This window comes from Cygnus olor, chromosome 3 (genome assembly GCF_009769625.2).
Source record: "Cygnus olor isolate bCygOlo1 chromosome 3, bCygOlo1.pri.v2, whole genome shotgun sequence".
NCBI lineage: Eukaryota > Metazoa > Chordata > Aves > Anseriformes > Anatidae > Cygnus > Cygnus olor.
In genome coordinates this window covers 17,638,561-17,660,235 of record NC_049171.1, presented here as the reverse complement: position 1 = coordinate 17,660,235, position 21,675 = coordinate 17,638,561, and the positions used below count along the sequence as shown (strand labels likewise).

At 40.2% G+C, this 21,675-nt stretch overlaps 1 protein-coding gene across 4 annotated transcripts in view; it reads left to right on the top strand.

Annotated features, from left to right (window-relative positions):
• RNF144A (ring finger protein 144A) overlaps positions 1–21,675 on the top strand; it is a 61,892-nt gene that overhangs the window by 2,394 nt on the left and 37,823 nt on the right. For 2 of the 4 annotated variants that reach the window (XM_040550791.1, XM_040550793.1), the window contains exons 2-3: positions 1,286–1,395; positions 13,110–13,199. The exons of 1 other annotated variant lie outside the window; for it this stretch is intronic. The gene's annotated coding sequence lies outside the window, so the exon portion shown is untranslated. The remainder of the gene's footprint in view (positions 1–1,285; positions 1,396–13,109; positions 13,200–21,675) is intronic. One more of the 4 variants, XM_040550792.1, reaches the window with a different exon arrangement.

Genomic DNA, 21,675 nt, shown 5'->3' with positions numbered 1-21,675 from the left:
TGTGGAGTTATATTGATAGGCAGCTGTAAGTAGTCTGTGGTTTGATTACCAGACTTGCTTTTAACTGCATGTCTCTTCTTATATCTTGAGTTACAAAAAGGAAATGCAAAACTGTTACAAAGAAACTCACCACTCAGTTTGGTTTGGTAATTCTGCTATGCACAGCTTAAGCCATGGTCAGCTCTCCTTTTTTATAAGACAAGATCCCTTCCTATTTGCCCCTGCAGAAAAGAGCTCATAACGTTCATCTTTCATTCTCCTTTTGAAGGAGATGAGACAAGAAGATCATAAAGATATATATTTTTTCCTAGTTCTGATGCCTGTGCAGAGCTGTTGGAAATACTCTTGCTTCTCTGGCTGCAAAGTAATGGGAATGATTTTCTATTTTATGATCTACATGCTTCACATCATATCAAAAATGCTTTCAGTTCTTACGCATGTGCAGTCATTGGATACTGGAGCTGACTGCTTTTAAAAGTTGGTTTTCAAATAGCTTGATTGTGTGCTGATGGTGATATTTCAGGGTGGTACTGTAAGTGGACTTCCTCAAAAAACTGAAGAAAATGAGGAACAGAGAAAGTGAAACAATGTCTGGTACTTCCTATTTACTGTAAGAAAGCAAGTCTTAATCACATGGTTCTAGTCTTGCCGAGACAATAGTATTTCTTTTCTGTAGGATCACTTCTAGTGTTTCAAAGAATAGCAAGTGGGTAGTAGCTTGTTACATTGCAAGACTTTGCTATGTTATCTTCCAGGTACCACTATGTGAGTTTAATGAAGCTACGTCCTGTTCATATTGAATGGAAACAATTTAAGGTGGAAGAGGTGGACTAAAGCTTACCTCGTACTACCCTTTCCCACCACATAATATCCAAAGGATCATCTGAAATACTTGGGGATGAAGATGGGTCTTGCAGGTTGTCTGGACAATAAGATGCTGATTTTGTATGTTCAGGCATGAGTTCTTTATTGCTGTATACAAGTGCTCAGTTTTGTTTGCACTGATCACAGCTTTGCTGTTGAGCACCTGGGTTTGGAATCTTTGCATTTGCTTTTGAATTTCACTTGAGAAATTCTGCTGATGATCCAGTTTCTGGAGTGTGTGTATGTGTGTGAATATATATGTGTATTTATATAAACTTTTCCCCTTGAATTTCTCTAAACAGTGTCTGGAAGGGGGCTGATCTGGCAGAGCTGTCAACAGCAACTGGATACTGTCCCACCCCCGCTAGCTTTCCCAAAGCACTGCTTATCCTGATCTCTCTGGTGCCTTTCTCTTTCGCAGCACGCTGCCCTTGAGGTACGTCGCCTCCAGATTTGGATATGCTGATCAAAAAGCTTCAGTTTTGCTGACCAGTGCAGGCTGGGAGCAGCCTCTTCCCGTGGCTGCTGTTGGTACGTGCAAACCGTGACAGACCCTTGGTCCTGGTGGGGTGGCAGACATGGCGAGGTCAGCGAGGCTGTGCAGAGCACCTCTGCCTACCCAAATGCCTCCTTATTCTGGGGTGACAGAGAGGGTCATGAGGAGAGTGGCTGCCTCAGCAGGGTGGTGAGTGGAGATGTCATTGCCTATTTCATAGCTACCCCAATGTAGCTGCCAGGGCAGGAAACTGAACTCTACCTAAGCCAGCACACCTTTGAGCTTGTTTGTATATAGTTTCTAGGAACTGATGAAACAAATGCAATACAGTACTCTGTGAACTTGGTTACACTGCTATGAAGGTGTTCACATCACAGTTGCCTTAAGAAATGTGGGCCTGATGTCATAGGCAATGTTCATGTCCTCTTGGGAGGAAAATAAATGTTATTTAAATCTGTTTTTCTTCTACTGCTACTTAAAGAAGGAGTTTTCTCATAATTTCTCTAAACTGATGTTGAGAAATTCATGCATCCAGACAGAATCAGAGCAATGCCCTGTGATTTGAGTGGCTAGGCTTACATTTTCAGTAACAGCAATGAAAATTCAAGACCAAGCTATTTGCAGTCAGTGCATATATTGTTAGCCTGGCTTTCTAAGAAAATAGAGATTATGTACAACTCCCTCTGTGAATGTCTGTCTTTCACTGTAGCTCTTAATAACTTTTAAACCTTTTGACTAATTCCAGTTACATTTGCAAGAGGGGTAGAAGCTTATCTCCAGTGAACCCACCAGTTGTCTGACAGTAGGCAGCCTGGGCAGATGGAGAGGTCGCTGTAGAAGGAGCAGCTGCAGCCTGAACTCTTCCCACCACCCTGACATACATGCCTAGGAAACTGGATTTTGCTGTCTCAGTTCCTTAGAAAATAACTTATGTTATACTGCTATTTTAATTTTTTTGACCTTACCTCAAATCAAACTATTACTTCCTCCTTGGATATTTTAAATATGGAGGAAGAGCAGGTATTTAATTTTAGTGTTTAGCCCCAGATTACTTTATAATACTGCAGAAAGTGCATGATGGGGGGCATGGGACTAGAACCCCAGGTTTTCCTTAATTGTATTATAATGTACTTCAGATATTGTGTTTCTCATAATGTTAATTCCTTTTTGTTAAAATAGCTATTTTAACTTGCTTCCTCCTTTTGTTAGTTTTTTCTTGCAGTAATGATTCATTAGAGACCCAGAAGCTTCAAGGATTTTTGTAGCTGTCTTGTATAAGGACTGTTCCCTGAATGGAGCATGTCGTGTGACAGGACATAAACTGATACACTTCAGTTTTATTTCCTTATTTCTTATTTGTATTTGTTTTGTGTAAATACAGTCTGGTTTGCTTGTCTCTTTTGCTCACCGGTACCTGTTAAATACATTTTCTTGTCTTCTGTTTCTTTCTTCATGGTAGTTTGATTAATGTTACGTCATCATATTCCTTCACATACAATGTATTTCTTGTCATGTGTTTGGAACCTAGAGGAGAAAACATCTACACCCACTTTTTTCAGATTAATAATACATTACTTTTACCTTTGTGTCCTGTCCATTCTTAATTTTGTGGGGAAAAGTGCTGACCAAAAGTACACATTGAGGATATGTTTAAGATGTGCATGATTTTGTGAAGAGGCAATAATCCATATTCAGTTTTTGGATAGAGGGGAAAACAAACATGCATACATGCAAAAAATGCAACCCCCCTTTTAATAAACCTTTTCATTTTTTTATTCCTTATGCTCTTTGTATTTCTGCTATTTGTTGACATCTTAGATCTTGAAGTTTGCAGGTGACATTTCTCTCTACGGTAAATTAGTAGGTCACGTTTGCGTCAGCGATTGTTCCGTATTTGTGTGTGTAGCTTTCTAGCAAAGATGTAGTGGGAACATTCACCAGGTTTTACTTGCTGCAGCTGGAAAGCTGGGAGTGGTGGGACGGCCACGGTCACTGCTGCAGGATGCTTGTGCCAGCTCTGAAGAGGTGTTTGTGCTCACAGCATCCCGAGGCCTGGCCTGGGCTGATCCTCAGGACCAGACTTGCCATCTGTGCAGTCAGGCGTGCTTGCAGAGCTGCCTGGGAAGGTACGGGAGGGCTCCTGATGGATCAGGGTGACACCAAGCAGCTTAGCCACGTGTATGCAGAGTAAGCAGGTCAGGAGCCTGCTGGCTCTGGCTTGCTCCTGAGGCCACTGCTACGGTCAGCCTTCATGCCACGGGTAGGCTGCAGGTGGAACAGAGCTTGCAACTCTTCTTGCTGGCTGCTGGGAGGTAAAACCTCTGAAAGCCATTAAGCACAGTATGATGGTGACCTTTGTAGTTACTGCGTACTGACACTAACCACTTCCTAAGGGTGCGGCATGCGTTATCTCATCTGCAGCTCAGATTGTAAACAGTTACAAGCCTAGAAGTTCATGCTCTCCATCCGCTTGTGTTCACCTGTAGGGTGTAAGTTTATCTCAGGGCTTCAAGCTAGCTTGTTTATCTTTTAAGTGACATGACAATCGGTGGCCTTGGGGAATGTTATGCTGGGCGTGTTTGTGCTGTGTGTCTTGCACTAAGCAATGCTGCTGAGCCTGGCAACTGTCCATGCTGTTGTTGGCTCCAGTACGTTTGTTTGGTCCTGCCCTGTACTTTGGAGCTGTATGACTGAGAGGGAGCCCATCTCCACCATATGATTTTATCCTTCTCTCTGCTGCAGTTTCTCATCTTTGCTGCTTGCCTGAGCAACAGCCACCAGGACTTGGCTGGCATCAAATGGCTGCCCTTATTGAGCATCAGACTTTTGGTGGTATTCTGAGTATGTAGTGCCCCACACTTATCTCCTTTTTTCCACGATGTGATATCCTGCGGGAACAGAAGTCTCAGATATGGACTTTGTATAGATTTTGTTTGAAAATCCATTCCCAAGTACTTCAATGGCTGTTATTTAGGGTGAAGTATGTAATTCTTGCTTGTTTTCCTGTGCCCTCTGCATCTGTGAAGAGGCACGTTAGTAGGATGATAACCCACTTTTCTTTCATCTTTTGTTTCAGGTTGACATTGTTTGAAAAATCTAACTTGAGAGGGAGCACAATCTAGTTCTAGCTTCAGTTCACGTTGGATATTTAGTTTAAAATCAGGTTATGACAAATCCTTAGACGACTCATAAATCCGAAAAGTGTGATAGTCTTTTTAGCAAACTGTCAGTTAGTGCTAAATATTTTCACCAGTCATTTCACATTTCCATTAGCTCCTTAAACAGCTGAGGTTCACAGATTTGAATGGAATATAATGTTTATGGCTGTGTTCCCTGCCTTTCAATTTAGACTACTGCTTTGAAGCTTTATTGTAGTTAGAGTTAGATGTGTTTTCAAAAAGTTGATCGTGCGTTTGATTTCTGTTCTCTGAAAGATCTGCGTGGCTTATCTTTTCCCTCGTCCCCCTCCATGATTCTACTATACTGGTCTCCAGACCAACGCTGGCCTGTTTGTTATCTTTTTTTGATGGAAATTGTTGTATTTGAATGGGATGGGTTGGTGTAGCTGTAAGCAAGGGAACAGGAATCAAAGAATCATAGAATATCCTGAGTTGGAAGGGACTCTAAGGATCATTGAGTCCAACTCCTGGGTCACCACAGGACCACCCCAAAATCAGACCTTATGTGTGAATTCATTGTCCAAATGCTTCTTAAACTCTGGCAGGCTTGGTGCCGTGACTACTGCCCTGGGGAGCCTGTCCCAGTGCCCGACCACTCTCTGGGTGCAGAACCTTTCCCTAACACCCAGCCTGATCCTCCCCAGTCCCAGCTCCACGCCGTCCCCTCGGGTCCTGTCGCTGTTCCCAGAGAGCAGAGCTCAGCACCTGCCCCTCCGCTCCCCTCGTGAGGGAGCTGCAGGCCGCCGGGAGGCCTCCCCTCAGCCTGCTCTGCTCTGGGCTGAGCAAACCAAGGGACCTCAGCTGCTCCTCATGCGTCTTCCGCTCTAGACCCTTCAAAGCATGATCTCTAATAGCTTTATGTCCCTCTGATACTGTGGTGCCCAGAACTGCACACAGTGCTCAAGGTGAGACTGCAGCAGCGCAGAGTGGGAGAGTGGAGGCTGAGGGAGGGTTGACCCATCACGTCCCCTCATCATGCCAATAAAAGCATTATACTTTTTCTGGCAAGCAAACCTGCAGCTTCAGGAGGGATCGCTGGAAGGCAGCAGGGACGCTTGGGATTCCTGCTTTTTTCCCTCTCACCTTTTCTCATATAACTTCAGTTCTCACCCCTTGAGGCTGATGTGCTCTTTTCATTGAAATAACTGGGTATTTTTCACTGTGATACCATTAAATTCTAATCTTCAAGTGTGAGAGAAGGACAAAGATGGTGCTCTTCTCTCTTTTTGAGTAACAGCTTTTGTGCTGCCCTAGACAGTGTTAACTAAAACTATAACTCGGAGAGGGCCAGAGTAAACCAGTATGTGGATGTGCACATCTGTATGTACTATCAAAGTCACCTTAACTGACATGAAAATCCACTTGCCTTCTAAATATGTAGGGAGCTTTCATATGTGACTTCTTTAATATGTGTGACATGGGAATTTTCGAGTACTGCTGTTTGATGGTTTTGAAGAACTTGGGATATCTAGAGTTTGATGTGAAAGACGAAATCCTTGTTCTGTCTCAAATTATTTGCAGTGAAAGTAACTTAGGGGAAGCAGGCTTAGAAGAACAATGCACATTCCTGCCTATGCTATCTTAAATGAGGACATGAGATACAGGCACATCATATTTTAATGCATGTAAAAATGCTTAAGAGGGCTTCAATAGCTCTGTCTTCTGTGGTGCATCATTATATGCTTAGGGATTCTAAGTGTGTCAAATTGACTTTTTCTTTAATCTAGGTGGCTTATGCCATTTATAATTAATACAGAGCTACGGTGTTCAGAACTCTGCAGGGATCAGAGAATGTTTTGTGATTTGCCTGAGGTTTTTTCAAAATACAGTGTTCTCATATTTCTCTAAAACTTTCTGTAAGTTTGTTTTTAATAATAGTAATAATAATTAAAAAAACACTTCAATTTCTTTTTTTCTACTCAGCACTCATTCAGTACATTGAAACAAATAAAAAGAGGATATATTTTAAATACGGATGGTTTGCACGAATTATTTCCTGAAAGAAGTACTTGTTGGTTTTTAATGTTGCTATTTCCTATGGATGTTAACAGTTAACTAATTTAATAGAACTGTCAAAGAAAACAAGATGTGAGCTGCTCAGAAAAGAAGAATGCAAATACAGTTAAATAAAGTGGTTCTCCTCTGAATGCAGTATGCTTAGGCAGGTGTAATCTATTCTGGGTATGTACCACATATGCAAAGCACATAAACACAAAGAGTGGCTTCAGGGCAGTCTGTCTCAAAATAAATGACTGTTGGACATCTGGCGGTACACATTAAAAGTTCATATACTTGAAGACGTAAAGACTTGAGTATATGTAAATGAGTGAGCAGTGCTGTACGGCAGGGAAGACTGGAGTTAGTTCAGAGCCTTCTTGGAGGATCGTCTGGTGTTAGCAGTGGAGGCAGTCAGCCTGAATGAGGGCCTTTATTGCCATGGCGTTATGAATTACAGCATTGCATACCATGCTCTAAATGAGTAACAACGTACACAGAGAAGGGGTTGTGTACTCTGTATACAGCGCTGTATTTTCCTTACCGATGGTTCTTGTTCAGATCATTGCCATCTTTTACACTCTCTCCCTGTCCCTGTGTTCTTGAGTCTTTGTTTGTGTAGGGGATTTGTTTTGGTTTTTGTTTGCTTGTTTTGAGGCTAAATATTAAATTTGAGGCAGAAAATTAGAAGATAAATTCCATATGTAACTCCCTTTACCATCAGAGGACCATTGTTCTCCCAACAGTGCCTCTGGTAAGTGTACTGATACAGTACGCTTAGACCAGACAACACCAGACATGGGAAGAGCAATGACAGTCACTGTACAGTTTTCATCCTACAGGTGTGGGGAGAGTACCCCAACAAAATACCACTGCTATAGGGAGTGTGCATTTTGGGATAACACTGTTCCACCAACTTCTCCTTGCCTTCTTTGTTTTGGCAGTGCAGCTTCACTACCAGCCCAATTCTGTCTATATAGCTATAGGCTACATGAAATGCAGTTGTACTCCTGTTAAAATCCCATAGTATGTGAACAGTTTGTGGTCCAAAAGAAATTACTCCATATATTTCTGTTCACCTAGTCAGTGTCATGTGCTCAAGTTTCAAGACAGAATGTAAGTGCTTCAGGGCTGCAGAAATAAGAATCTGTGGTATTTAAAAATTTCCTTCATAAAGTATCCTACTGAAGAACAGTAGTATTTTGTTATATATTTCAAAGTGTCTGAGATGAGTAGCAGTCTCTCTGTGACTGTTGAAATGAGGTTAGGTTAAATCTGTGCAGAATTTTAGGTCAGCTTGAAGCTGCCCTTAAACAGTGGTTTAAGTGAATAATAACTTTGAGGAGTATTTGCAAATGGAGGAAGAAAAAAATTGCTTTATGTTCACATACGTGTCTGAAGGATGGCTAGAAATTTTCCAAAATTCAGCCTTTTTCCTTTTTTACTTTATACTGCTTGGCACTTCCATCCAAATCATAGTCAAATTATTTTAATATTTCTCCTTAAAAAGCTAGACTACCAAGCCATATGGGAAATGCAAGTTTTTCCCCACATTGTATTCCAAATGTTTAAAGTGACATGCCTGCATCTTCCTTTTTATAGGAATCTATACAATATCTCTTTAACTTAACTAAATTTAAAGAGCATTTGGAGGGATTACAAAACCTTCTACGGTACAATAAATATGCAACGCTGATTTCATTATGTTAACAGTAGCTTTTGAATGTTTGTCCTTCACCGGAGGGAAAAATAAATACAGGGAAGACATCTTCCGTTCGAACTTTTTAACGAGCAGGTGTGCAGGGGGAGTTGTCTTCTCATGAAGGCTTAATTGTGTGTGCTTTGCTATTACACATATGGTAAACCTGGTAGTTAAATACAAGTTAAGACCACCTCTTCTTATGAATCTAAAATGACAAGGCTTCTTTTGTAAGTGCATCCAGGAGTTAGCTGAGTAGTAATAGCTGTCAGGTTCAAAGTAGACCTGGTAATTAAATCTTCTGGTCTATCATGTTGGAAATTTATTACTCTTCCCTGTTTTCAGCACACACTACCTCATGTATTGGTGTGAATAGATCTATTAAAGCAGCTTCTCTCACTGCTTTGAGCACTTCCATCTTCATGAAATTACATAGCTGCTTTCTGGAAGAAGCTTCCTAAAAGCTTCCCACATGGGCTCTGATAAGAAAGCATCTTATTGTCATGAATCAGCTAGATGAATAACTGTTCAGCTGCAGTAGCCTGAGTAATATTTGCCAAGAGAGAATGATGTGGAATATGTATGGGGTAAAACAGAAGGGAAGAAAGGGAGGATTGTAGCAGGTGGGTAGCTTCAGACTCTGCTCCTGGGAGGCCATGGGAATTTCACTTCTTGACTTGAAGGACGCACTGACACTGAAAACTCCCATAATTTTTTTTCTGTGTATTAAATAGTACAGTTGCATCCTGTTTGTGTTTCAAGATGTAACTCCTCTAGCACAGGGATCATAGGATTTGGGTTTGGTTGTGGCACTGTGCACAGCTGTGGTCACACCCTGTGACCAATGCATTGTGCCCTGGCTCCTCTGCTGCCTAAGGGAGTGATTGCTGCCAGGGGTTCTCATCTTCACCCTCCAATTCTTACCTTATTGACAGGATATGGCTGCACAAATGCCGCCTCCTGACAACATCAAGGAAGCCAGTGAGGTTATTATGTTTTGCATAATCACACATTGTCCCCACCATAAGTAAAAGTGAGAATCCGAAGCTGAAATTGTGCATATAAACGGTCACATTTCATACTCTTTCCCATGTGTCCCTAAACTTTTGTCCTTGGATCCTGTGGCTACTGGGCCATGAGCTGTATCATCAGCTCTGACAGAGTAGAGTGGAGGGAGATGAGTTTCACGGCCGTTCATGCCTCCTGGCTACTCTTGGCTGACACAGAAACCAGATGAACCATGGGCTGTCACACAAATATAGAGCAGATCCCACAGCCTTTCTTTCCGCATCTGTCACTGGTCCTGTGCTGAGCCTGACGCAGGTTTTCTAATTCTGCCTGTCAGCTTGTGGCTTTGTACAATGGAGCTTTCTTGTTGAGAGAGGCATTACAGCATGTCAGCAAAAACACACTGGGTGAATGGAGCAGCAGCTGACTGGGAAATATTAACAAGTAGATGTCTGTGGGAAATAAACTGGGAATGAAGATACTCCAGAAGGACTGGGCCTAGACCAGACAGCATTTCACAATTTCATTTTTTTTAAGAAGAAGCCAATTATGCTGATTACCAGTCTGTCGTTCCCAGATTTCAAAGATAACTAAGCAGCCACAGAAACAGATTTATTTTTAATGAGTGAAACCGAACGTAGGTACGCAGGATGTTGCTGAATGCAGTCAAATTTCTTAGTGAAAAGTTTTCTGGACATCCATAGTACAGGAGACAGACACTTGGAAGGCAGGAGCTCTGCAAAGATTCAAGGGAACGTACTGGATATAGAACTTCATTTAAGGTACCATTGTTAGAAGGAGTGCAGAGAGGGCCAGGGATTAAATTATCCTTGGCTGGGATTTGTAAAACAAATAATTTTCTCTTTGCACAGCATTAATGACAGTAATACACAAATTCTGCATCTGGTCCTAGTATTCACATCTTTAAAAGTTCTTTTTAAAACTCGTAGGAGGTATAGAAAAAGAGCCACAAAGAGTATTAGTGCTGAAACAACTCCTGGTAATGATTTAATGGGGAAAGGATGAATTATTAACATCTTTTATTTACCCCTGCTTTTGTCTTTTATGGATCCTTGTCCAGGTAGTTTTTGACAGGCTTCCTGTCATCCAAAGACAGATGCCTGAAATAGGTCAGATGGGTCGCTGTGTCAGGTGCATCCCTGTGCAATAGGGTGTCCTCCAGCACCAACAGAGCAACGTCATGGGGAGGGCTGATCAGAAATAGGCAGCTGGTTCTTCAAACATTACTGAAAAATGATCAGAAGAAAATGGGCTGAGAAGATGATTGAAATTGCAAAGGAGTTTTTATTGTTGTTATTGAGCAAATTAAACACAATAGAAAAGGGATTAAAGGGGTAAGGTGGCATGCAAGGAATATGATCATTTCTTTAGAAATACTTCTTCAAATCATATTTCATTGGTTGAAGCCCAAGAAAAGGAGGAAGATTTTGAGTGCCTGAGTAAGTATTTTGGTTGTCTGACTGATCAGAAAGAAAAGACTGTATTTTATGTATATTTATCCATGTTCTTTCTGCACGATCTAGGGAGGCTGGATCTCATTGCATACAATGCTCAGCCCACAGGCTGGGTGACTGGCAGGATGCTGGCTAATCAAGGAAGAGCCTCTTGGGAAAGCCTTGTGTGGGAGGGGAGATAAGAGCTTTGTCTTTCTCTGTGTAGAGATTAACCTAGTAGCTGGATATCTCTAGGAAAATGCCAGAGAGGAAGACTGAAATTTCTCAGTGGATACAGAGAGAGAGGCCTGCAATAGGAGGTAAATCCATTAGATCCCTCTGTAGAGAGGCTAGCTGAATTTTTGAGGCTGTAAGAAACAAACCCAGGAGGCTGTAAGAAACAGGAGAGCACTGACAAAAGGAAATTGTTTCCTCGGGTTGCTCCTCCCTTTGAAAGACAGAAATGGGAGGACGTCCCAGGGAGGCAATATTGGTAGAGCAGTTCGTGGTAATAGTGGTAAGTGGTAAATAAGGTGCTGGCAAGGGGAAGGTTTTGAGAAGAGAAGGGGTCAGGAGACACCTGAGTCAGACTAAGCTGACTGATGCAATGGCTGAGAGTGCTGGCTAGGACAGGTTTTGTGAGAAGGAAAAACAAGGGCTGGCAGAGGAGCGGAGCTGGAAAGCATGTGGGCAGGAGCTGTAGGAAGGGAGCTCACAGGCATCCCTCACCCAGCTATCAGAAGAGACTGAGCACCGTAGTGCTGCCTTGACTAAGAAACTATCTTCTATTAACTTTTCTCCTACCTTCTTTTTTCCTCTTTCATTTTTCCCCTTCTTCCCATTTAGAGAGAAATATAACTTGAGTCACTGACTGAAGCTGAAGTAACTCTAAATGAAAAGAAACTATAGCTCCCCAAACCAGTAAATTGCTCTTCTCACCATTAGAGAAAGCAGTAGATCTCTTGAAATGTCCAGACCTAGGCAGGTCACGTGCCCTGGAAGTATTTGTTAGCCACGTACAAGTTGTCTCACTTGCTTTTGGACTAGCTGGGAAATGGGTAACCTGCAAAATTCATGTCAACAAGCTAATGCATCCAATGGGCCTTCTGAAATTCAAATCCAGGAAGCCACTTTCCTATTTTATAAGCAGACATACCACAATAAAAATAGATATGTTTGAAACTTTTCTTTCCCTCCTAAAATGTAAGGAGAATGTGGGAAGAGGGCAATAATGTGTTTTTGTCATATTTGCTAATTTTCAAGCAAAACTTGAGGCAAAGCAGCAAGTAGGAGGGGAAGGTTAAAAAAGTGAGGAGAATGTGCAGGAACGGAGGAGGGAACCTCCTTTTGGTGGCATAATGGTTGTTTGAACAGCATGCTGGATGGCTCTAAAATGTTATAATGCGTATATACACACACATGCATATATAAAAGCTTGTTGAAATAAGCTTCTTGTTTCCTGAGCTCTCGGGTTGTTCCTTTAGCTACGGATGTTTTTTTTCCTTTTTTTCTATAAGTAAGGTAGAAAGTTTTTCCATATCACATCTGTCTCTAAGTGGAAAACTGTGGAAGATGAGAGTATTTCAGAAGTGAAATGCTCGTTTTCAGAAGTTCCAAATGTTAACCCACACCTTGATAATTGCAACTATTTTTAAATAGCATATTGTTTAAAACTGTTTTGATTTTGAAATTAAGGCAGACCACAATCTTGTGTTTGACTATAAATTAATTTCCCAAGGCTGCATTTAAAAAAAAAAATGATAAAGGATGTTTGTTATGTTTAAAATTTACTCTACTCTGAGCATATAGAATAACATTTGGATAAATCTGAAAATGGGAAATAGCTTGAAGTGGAGCTAGAACTCTTGCCAGCTGCTGTGTTCTGAATTCCTCCTCTTCCCTTGCATCTCATCATATTTATTAAAATGCTCTGCCTACAGTCCATTTTTGCTCAAAATAGTGGGCTTTGCTTGTGGTTTTGTATGTGTATGCTGTCCTGGTACTGTTTCTAAGAGTGCTTTGCTAAACGTGTGAAAAAGTGCCTTATTTTGTACGCTATGAAGCCTATGAATCTATTGCTGGATGCAGTCTGTGATCCTTCAGAGTACGTTTTCATGAAGTTATGATCATGAGTACTTAAGCTATGTGAGGTGTCATAAAATGTATTTTTCCCCTTGAGGTTTAAAAATGCATTCTGTGCATTCAATATAGAAAATCTCTCTCATATCAGTTTGAGACTAATCCCATCCCATATACTTATTGAGCCAGAAAGAGTTAAGAGGTGAATTTCTGTCTTCGCTAAGATTACTTGTGCCACTGCACGCTTTTAAAAGCTCATTGACAGAACAGAGCTGTTAGTTCCGGTTTTATACAGTCAATCTAAATAAAGTCTGACCCTTATTTTTGTTTTTCAGGCTTGTCTAACTCTACCTTGAGCCAAATTCCTAGACTGGTTGGTGCTTTCTCATGGGATCCCTGTGACTGACAAAGGAGAGCTTGTTGTGGTAGGCGTTTGCATTTAACTGTCTTGACAACACTTGGCCTGGGCACAGACAGATGCAGTTTCCAATGCAGCCACTTTTTCATAGGCCTCTTAAGCCAATAAGAGCTGGAAAAAAGCTCCTGAGACGGGTTTTTGGAGTCTCTGGAATTGCTGATGTGTTCCCCCATAAAAATCAAAACCATGTAGCCCAAACTGCTACAGAGGACTGAATTTGTCAAAGCTTGTTTTTAGTTATGGAGCTCTAGAATAAAATGAGCTGGTTTATTTACAAAATTAAATGTAGGAAAACAACAAAAATCTGCATTCCTATTTAGCTTCTAGAGAAATGCAGGGCATAGAGAGAAACTTGTTTTGGTGCAGTTCTATAGCATAGTTCAAAGCGTAGCTTTACTGTACTACGTTAAATAGTCTCATTAGGTTTTTATTTTTATATTGAGCTCTATAGCAGAGCCTTATTTCACAGAATCACAGAATCGCCTAGGTTGGAAGAGACCTCCAAGATCGCCTAGTCCAACCTCTGAGCTAACACTAACAAGTCTTCCACTAAACCATATCACTAAGCTCAACATCTAAATGTCTTTTAAAGACCTCCAGGGATGGTGACTCAACCACTTCCCTGGCAGCCCATTCCAATGCCTAACAACCCTTTCGGTAAATTTGCTTTCATATGTGTTCCTTGATTTATTAGCTTAGTGTTCCACAATACTACACTTTCAATTTTAATGAGCAGTAATACTCTAAATAAGGAAACAGGGTAATAAAAAAGTGATTTCCTTTTAGAGACAGCTACAAGTCTATATGTACTGATATCATGGCAAACTGTTGATTTATTTGATAAATGCATTTCCAATCAATCAAAAAAAGATGTAGCACATGTGCTTATCTTCCCTACTAGAAGGCAATAAAAAATCTGTTTCAATAATGAGTGTCCATTTTTTTTCTGATAGTGGATTGGAAAAAATCATCTTGTAAATATCACCAGTTCTATAAGTGCTACGTTATGCTTACCCTAGTATGTTGCTATATGTGGAAATTAATGACACTTTTAGATTCTTCATTTCCCTGAGCTTGTAGTTAGCTATTAGTAACTTTCCATTTTCCTGAGCGATGCCACTTCTGCTTGCATGCATCTCTTGGAAATAGTATTTAACAGCCGTATACTTACAGACTGGCAGACTTCTTTCTTTTTTTCTTTTTTTCCCTTTGAAACTCATGTTCTTGGCTTAATCCTTGAACTGTAATGATGTTCTTGCATGACTTTTTCTGAGCACAAGAAGAACCTAGTGTGAAGAAAACATAACCGTTTCCTCATTGGCTTGAGTTTAGCTATTGAGTTTTTATATAACAAGCTGAGTGTTCAGCTTGAGTAACATGTTTTAGTTTGAAGAAATACTGTTTAAATGTAAAGCTTGCTGAAATATTTCACCTGGTGTTTTTTCCAGCTCACTTTTTGAGTACTAACTGAAAAAAAAAGCTTTTTTTTTTTTGTTTACCTTTTTACTAGCAGAAAAACAAAACAGGAAAAAAGCAGAGAAATTTAATTTGAAACCAGAATGTATCATTGTTTTCTGTACCTCTTAAAAAAAAAAAGTTGAAGTTAAACAATTCTACGACTTCATTGTTTGGTATTTTAAAGATTTCTTTTAAAACTTAAATGCAGAGAACTGGAAATAATTTCTTGTGTCCCCTGCAGTTTGGACTGTAGATTGTGTAACTTCATAAACTTTCATCTCACAAGTAATCGCTATTTCTGTTCCCCCTGCTTCTTTTGGAAGGCAGTAATAGAAGCATTTGGTGCATCTCTACCACTCTAGGAACTTTCTTCATGTTTTTATAATGAATGTATAATGACGAGTTTATACATGTAAGTCCTTGTGGTCAATGACGAATTTTAGCTCGGATAATTCCTTTCCTACTTTGTTATGCAGGGAGACCGTGTTTCTTCTTGATCCCCACACACTAAGCTAAATAAGCCAAGGTCCCTTAGCCTCCTTCCTTGAGGTCAGCTCTCCATCCTTCTCCTGTGAGAGTCCCAATATTTCATGCATGTTGGTCTGCCTATGCATTCATTCCACATCACATTCTTATAAGCAGTTCAGCTTGTTCTGTTTATTTAATTTTCAGCTGAGGTCTTTCTGAAGACCCTTATAGCTCTCCAGGCATCTTACTGCCTTTTCTGAAATATAAGGGGCAAGTTTTCTCAAAGTACGCTCAGGATCTGTGTCCAATCTCTTGGAAAAAACATGCAGAAAAGGGCTATTATTAATATTTTAAAAGAGTAGAAACTACATTTTAGTGTCATTGTTGAAGTTCAATTGTTTTACATTTGGTAGAACAATCTCCTTTAGGGTTCTGTGATCAGTCTGAGCAGCTCAGATCCATTATGTTCTTCCATAGCTGAAGTGCGATTTGATTTTGCATCTTTCTGCTCCCTGCCAACCCTGTTTGCACGGAAATGGCTCTGAAGGATTACTGAAATGGAGCATATTCTGGCAGAAGTCTGTATTGGAAAATATTTGTGGCATACGGATGATCATGAGGTATTTGTGTAATGAACAAGAACATACCATACATAGTTCAAGCTATTAATATGAAGCAGAGGAGTGCTGCCATCTGATTTTTCTTGTCTAGCAGGCAAAAGCTCACTGCTCTGTCAGTATGATAGTAAATGTATCGACAGAACCCACTGATCTTCTCATAGTATTGATCTTCCTTCCTAGACATCTAGAGAAAAGCTGTGTATTTTGTCTTTGGAGATGCTTTCATAGATGGAGCTTTGTAGCTTGCTCCTGCTTGTTAGTTTGGGGGGGGGGGGGAAGGGAACAGATGGGGAAAATTAGTTTGCCAGTAAAAGGCAAGTCTTCCCTAATGATCTGGTGTTGGCTTGAAATTGTGGAGCTTTCTTATGCAGTTGTTTATTTCTGTCTCATTGTTTATAGCCTTAAAATAGTTGTTTCATTCTACTGTGGAAGGAAGCAACCACAATATTTTGGCTTTGCCTCAGATGTCACAGCAAAGGTAAGATTTCCTCACTAGTTGTCTGCACCCCTTGTGGCATCTGAGACCTCTGTGCTGAGTGTACCATCATTTATTGGTGGGTGCAAAGTGTGGGTGATCCAGCTCCAGTGACACATGCATAATTTGCATTATTATTATTATTTGCATCTTGTAGCCAAGTGGTGTATTTCGGTACTGCTGAATCCAGCTTGGAAATTTTGATAGGTAAAACGAAAGTTAGTGAAGATGTGACTGTAAAATGCCTACAAAAGTAAAGTAGTGGTTTTTCAGCCTGTGACAGGAAGAAAGAACTGCACTGCGGAGTTGACAAACCTATTCTGTGGCAGCAGCCACAAGGGTTTTTGAATTATAGTTCATGAAACAGGATGCAAAAGAAAATCCCTTTTTTTGGCCTTAGTCCACGGAAAATCTCCTCTGATAGCAAAGAAAGGTTTGAAAGTGATAAATGACTTATTTTGGTATGCAAAATTTTAGGAAGTATATCAGATCATTTTAGAGCCATCTGTGTTTCTTTGTTTGCCTGGTTGTTTATATGTACAGGGCTGCAGTTTGTGCAAAGTGACAAGGCATGGTCCTAACCAGGCCAGGAGTTTAGTCTTCGAAATTAAAAAACAAAACAAAACAAACAAACAAAACAAACAAACAAACAAACAAACAACTCTTAGTTCTCATTATCACTATTACCACAAAAGAACTTAGCATCCTATTGAAATCAGTAGCTGTAAGTTGCATCTCTGAGGCTTCATTTCAGATACCGGAGGTGTTTTTTCCCCTCTTTTTTGTTGCTGTTTTTTGAAAACATTGTACTGGTTTATAGATGATGCAGATTGAATAGGCTGTTTTGGGGGTTCTACTGTATGCTAATAACTAAATGGGACTCCCCTTCTTTTGCATTCTGTAGAACTGAAATCCGTCTGCAAATGCTTGCTTTTGAACAGATGCTGTATATGTGTGAAACTGTCTCTCTGAATAGTTTGTTCCAGGTTAAGTGGTCACTTCTCTACTAAGAATGGATTGGAAGAGTTGGTGGGGTCAGTCCACTTTTTTTTCCCTGATAGTGAGTGAGAAGGGAGTAGGGAACACTGACTGCTGCAGACACGCAAAGTAATCAGGAAAGCAGTAGGATTCCAATACTTAAATGTGCTGGAATGTACTGGCAGTGCGTGAAGTGGAGAAAGAGGCACAAGTCAAGACACTTGTCTGTTGTGTATTTTGACCTTCACAGGAAAGAGTTAAGCAACCACTGCATACCAGTCCTTGTAGCAATCGACTGTCTTATGCAGAAGGGTCTTGTTGCTCATAACAAAGTCAGTTCCTGAGCTTTCATAAGCAGAACTACCATTTTTTTTCTCATTTTAGATGAGATTCACTACAGCTGTGCTTGAGAAACTTTCTTGCCCCTTCTTAGATTCAGGGGTTACTCTAGGTCATCTAACTTTCTCTTACCAGTTTTTCATTCTCCTGTTAGTGCATTGTTCCCATCTTTTTCCAAGTAAAACCAGTTCAAAAGCTCTCTGTGTTTTCTCTCAGCATTACTGAATTTTCCTCCCATCCTGAATAGCTAGAAATTTTCTTCCTTTATCTTCAGTTGAGGCTTGCTTTTTGCTTGACTTCATCCAGCTTCACTTCTCTATAAAATCTGAAGTTTGGGTTGAAACAATCCTGCAGGATAAGAACTGCCCAGTGGGGAAGAAGCTGCTGAAGGGCTTCTGCATCTCAGAGAGAAAGGATCTGTCAGCTTCATCCCTTTCCTTTGCCACTAAGGTAAAAGGCTGATTTACAGCTTGCCAAACAACTTTTATATTATTCAGTGGTCCTTTTAATGCCTCTATCTTATTGAGGTGTTGGTTCCCTGTTCTATAAAGGCTGGAATCCAAGGCAGAGGAAGCAGCAGATTGGTGTCTAGGTCTGTCACAGGAGCAAGCTGAGCCGTGCAAGAGAAGGAGCTTTCTCAGGGGCTGTGGAAGAAACTTGTCCATGAACTTGGAGCCCTCTCAAACCTCGCCACTTGCTGTTCCAAACACAGTACTCACTTTTCAACTGTGCTTTCTTGAAACAAAACACAAAGCCAATCTCCTCAGAACAAAACATTTCATTTTGAGTATTAGTAGAGAAGGCAGGAGAGTACAAACTGTCTGCGATACAGGATAATTATATTCCCTTAGGTACTACATACCACTTTGCCTGCTTTTTCCATCTGCTAAGCCTCTAAATGCTGCTGGTGTTCCAGCATCCCAGGCCTCCTGGTTATTTCAGGTCATTAGCAGGTATTGGTGCAGTCTCCATCAACACAGCTCTTCTAACTGTAGATTTGAATTAAGTCCAATTTGTCTCTATGTCCAAGTGTTGTGACCAGTGACTGGGGGGAAAGAGGTCTCTGCCCCTCAGCCTGAATTCTGGTTTAACCACACTCTAGTACCCTTATTTTGCATCCATATTTTTTAATATATTATATATTCTTTTTTTTAACTTATTATGTCATTGTTATCTAGCATTTTATACCTGGCTAGTTAATTCCATTCATTTGATAAGTGCCACTCAGTCAGAAGCTGCACGTGGTCAGTTTATGCTTTAAATGCCTTTAAAATCTTGTTATTTGGATGGCTCCTGGTCTGCATATCCTTCTCTCTTCATTGTTATCTTCTGTAAGGTTTTGCTAGCAGGGTTTAGATTTTTTTTGTTGTTCGTTGTTGAGTACGGATTAGACTGCAAATATGCCTGTAGTTAATCAGTTCTGACCTAGTTGCTTTGACAGTCACGTTCTCAGACAACCCATTAATTCAACTGCATGACTTTAGCTATTAGACTTCAGGTGTTTAAAGCTTATGTAGCATTCCCTTGGCTTACGGCTGTTGTAGTAAGTCTGTTGCAAACACGGACATGCTCTCCATTTAGAGCAGTGCTTGGTATGGATGAAAAGAGCTCTGGGTTTTCCCATCTTCTGTTGTGCTGTGGTCTTCCTATGCTGATCTGCTCAGGTCTTCATGCTTGAACGAGTTCTGAAACCCTCTGAGCACCTCTCTTTGAGTTATGATGCTCTTGCTCCCATTTGTGCTGACTGCTGTAAGGGAGATGCACTGCCCTTCTCTCTCTCCACTTTTGAGACAAATGATTGTTCCAGCTTCTTTTGGAGAAACAGCAGCCAGGTACTCTATTCGTCCCGCTTAACTTGTTTTTAAAATAGCATTGTGTTGCTCTTGAATTTGTTTAATTGATTTCCTGATGGAAAGAAACTAAAGAGCTATCTTCCCCAGTTAAATGGGGGCAAAATACTGTATTAGTAGTCAATGAAGGTTAACTAGGAATTTCATAAAATTAAATATGTGATGCCTTTGAGACAGTTGTTCTTTTCACGAAATATAAAAATAGGAATTCAAAGACATTTTAGTGTTCAGTTCCTTCCTTCTAACAGCTTTTTTCCTTCCTCTCTAGTTTTAATATGGACAAACAATTTAATCCTAAAAGCATGTAGAGCTTTTAACTTCTAGCCAAGTACTTATTGTCCTTTGTGGGAGGGGGGTGGGTGGGAAGAAGACAAAAACCTAGAGAATAATTTCAAGCCTGTGACAAAGCTTACTCATTTAATAAGCTATCTTTAGGAACATTAATAGCCATATTTTTAAATGAAATTTCTATTATTGGCCTCCTAGATTGCTCTCTCTTGGTTGACTTTATTGTACCTAGCAATCAGATTGAATTTGCTACTAGGAATATCTAAAAACAAACCACAAAAGCTAATTTTAAACAGTGGGTTGCAACTCGTGTTGTTTGGTTTAGAACCTCTGGAGCAATTCCTCTCCAAATGCTTCTATTTTAAACTTGGTATGTCAGACAAATGTAGCTGCTCTTTCACCATCTCCTTAACATAAAAATGCTATGGTGACCATTAAAGTAAATAGGAAAAAGCAACAATTACAGAACTTACCAAAAAAAGATTTGTCTTAGTACAGTGGATTTTCTTTAAATAGGGGATTATGTCTTGAGCTGGGTGGGTGGCGTGTGACTGTGTGCGTACCACAGTACTTGGCTTAGACCATAGTGAACGACCTCATCTGTGATCTTCCCAGAATCTGAAAAGAGGGCAGGCTTCTGTGTTTTTTCTCTTGTTTGGTTTGGGAAAGCATGAGTTGAACTTGGAAAGCATCCTACTATCTAAAATGCTCAACACGTGGCATCTGGAAAGCGTAAAATATCTTTAAATACCACTTTTGAATTCAGCATTTTTTTCCAGTGAAATTTTGCTTTACTAAGTTTTTTGCTTTAATTTTTAATATTAAAATATTAAGTGTTTGACATGATCACTTGCCTTTTTTAATGCTGCATACAAAAGGAAAAACTACGAGAGTAAAACTGCTCAGACAAATTCTGTTTCTAAGAAGTTTCCTGACACCCAAATGGGTCTAGAAAAAGCAATTGCCCACTAAATTCAACTACTCATCCAGTTTTTGAGGCAGTGAATATAGTATCAAGGGTATTAATTAGTTGAATTGTTTCATAACTTTGTATTGTTTTTAACTTCGGAAACCTGTGGTCCACTGTAGCATACACTTTGCAAACATAAAACTAAAATATTTTCTTCCCCGCAGAGGAGTGTGCAGTTTGAGCATAATAATGTCTGTATTCTGGCTATCCTGCAGTGTGGAGAAAGCTGACCTAGTGTTTAAGGTAGCTTGATTCCTGTTAGAACACTGTTTGTCAGAGTGCAGAGCAACCATCTATCAGTTAAAATCCTTTTTAGAAGGATATCTTTCAGACGTAAGTTATGTTCGAGGTAAGAGGCTTGACGTAGATGTTTTGCATAGGGAAGGGAATGTCTCTAAAGAGCTATTAGCTGTTTCATGGGTGTTGTTTTCATGCAACAAAATTCTGTGACCTTTCAGATAAGGAACTGATCACTTGGATGTGTAGGAGGAGCTCATTTTTATAAAGGGGTTTAGGGAATGTATTTTTTATGGATATCAATGTTGCTTCTTTTTTTTTTTTTTGAAATTAAAGTAGTTAACATGAACAGAATTAAGTCATTTAAAAAAAAAAAACACACAACAACACAATATCAAAACTCTCCTAAGAAAGCTCTTCATCTGTTTGGTTGGTTTTAAAGCTCTTGTTTATAAACCCCTGAAATGATAAGCACAAGCATAAGCTGCCCTAGAAATATTTTTTTCTTGTCAGAATAAATCTTATCAAATTTCCCTTGATTTATGCTGCATGCCAGATCTCTCTAAGAATAAGTATGTTTTCTATCACTGCACCCAGTGTACAGTCTAACAGTAAGCAGGTAAGTACTGCAACCTATAAGAAGGCTGCAGCAAGGGTGGCATTTTGGTGCTCTTCTTGCCCGGAACCACGAGCTGGTAGAGGTCATGGATCCAGTAGAATGCATGTGGCATGCACAGAGCCAAAACCCAACACTGCTGTTGTGAATATGCAGTGTGTGATACACCTAACACGCCAGAACT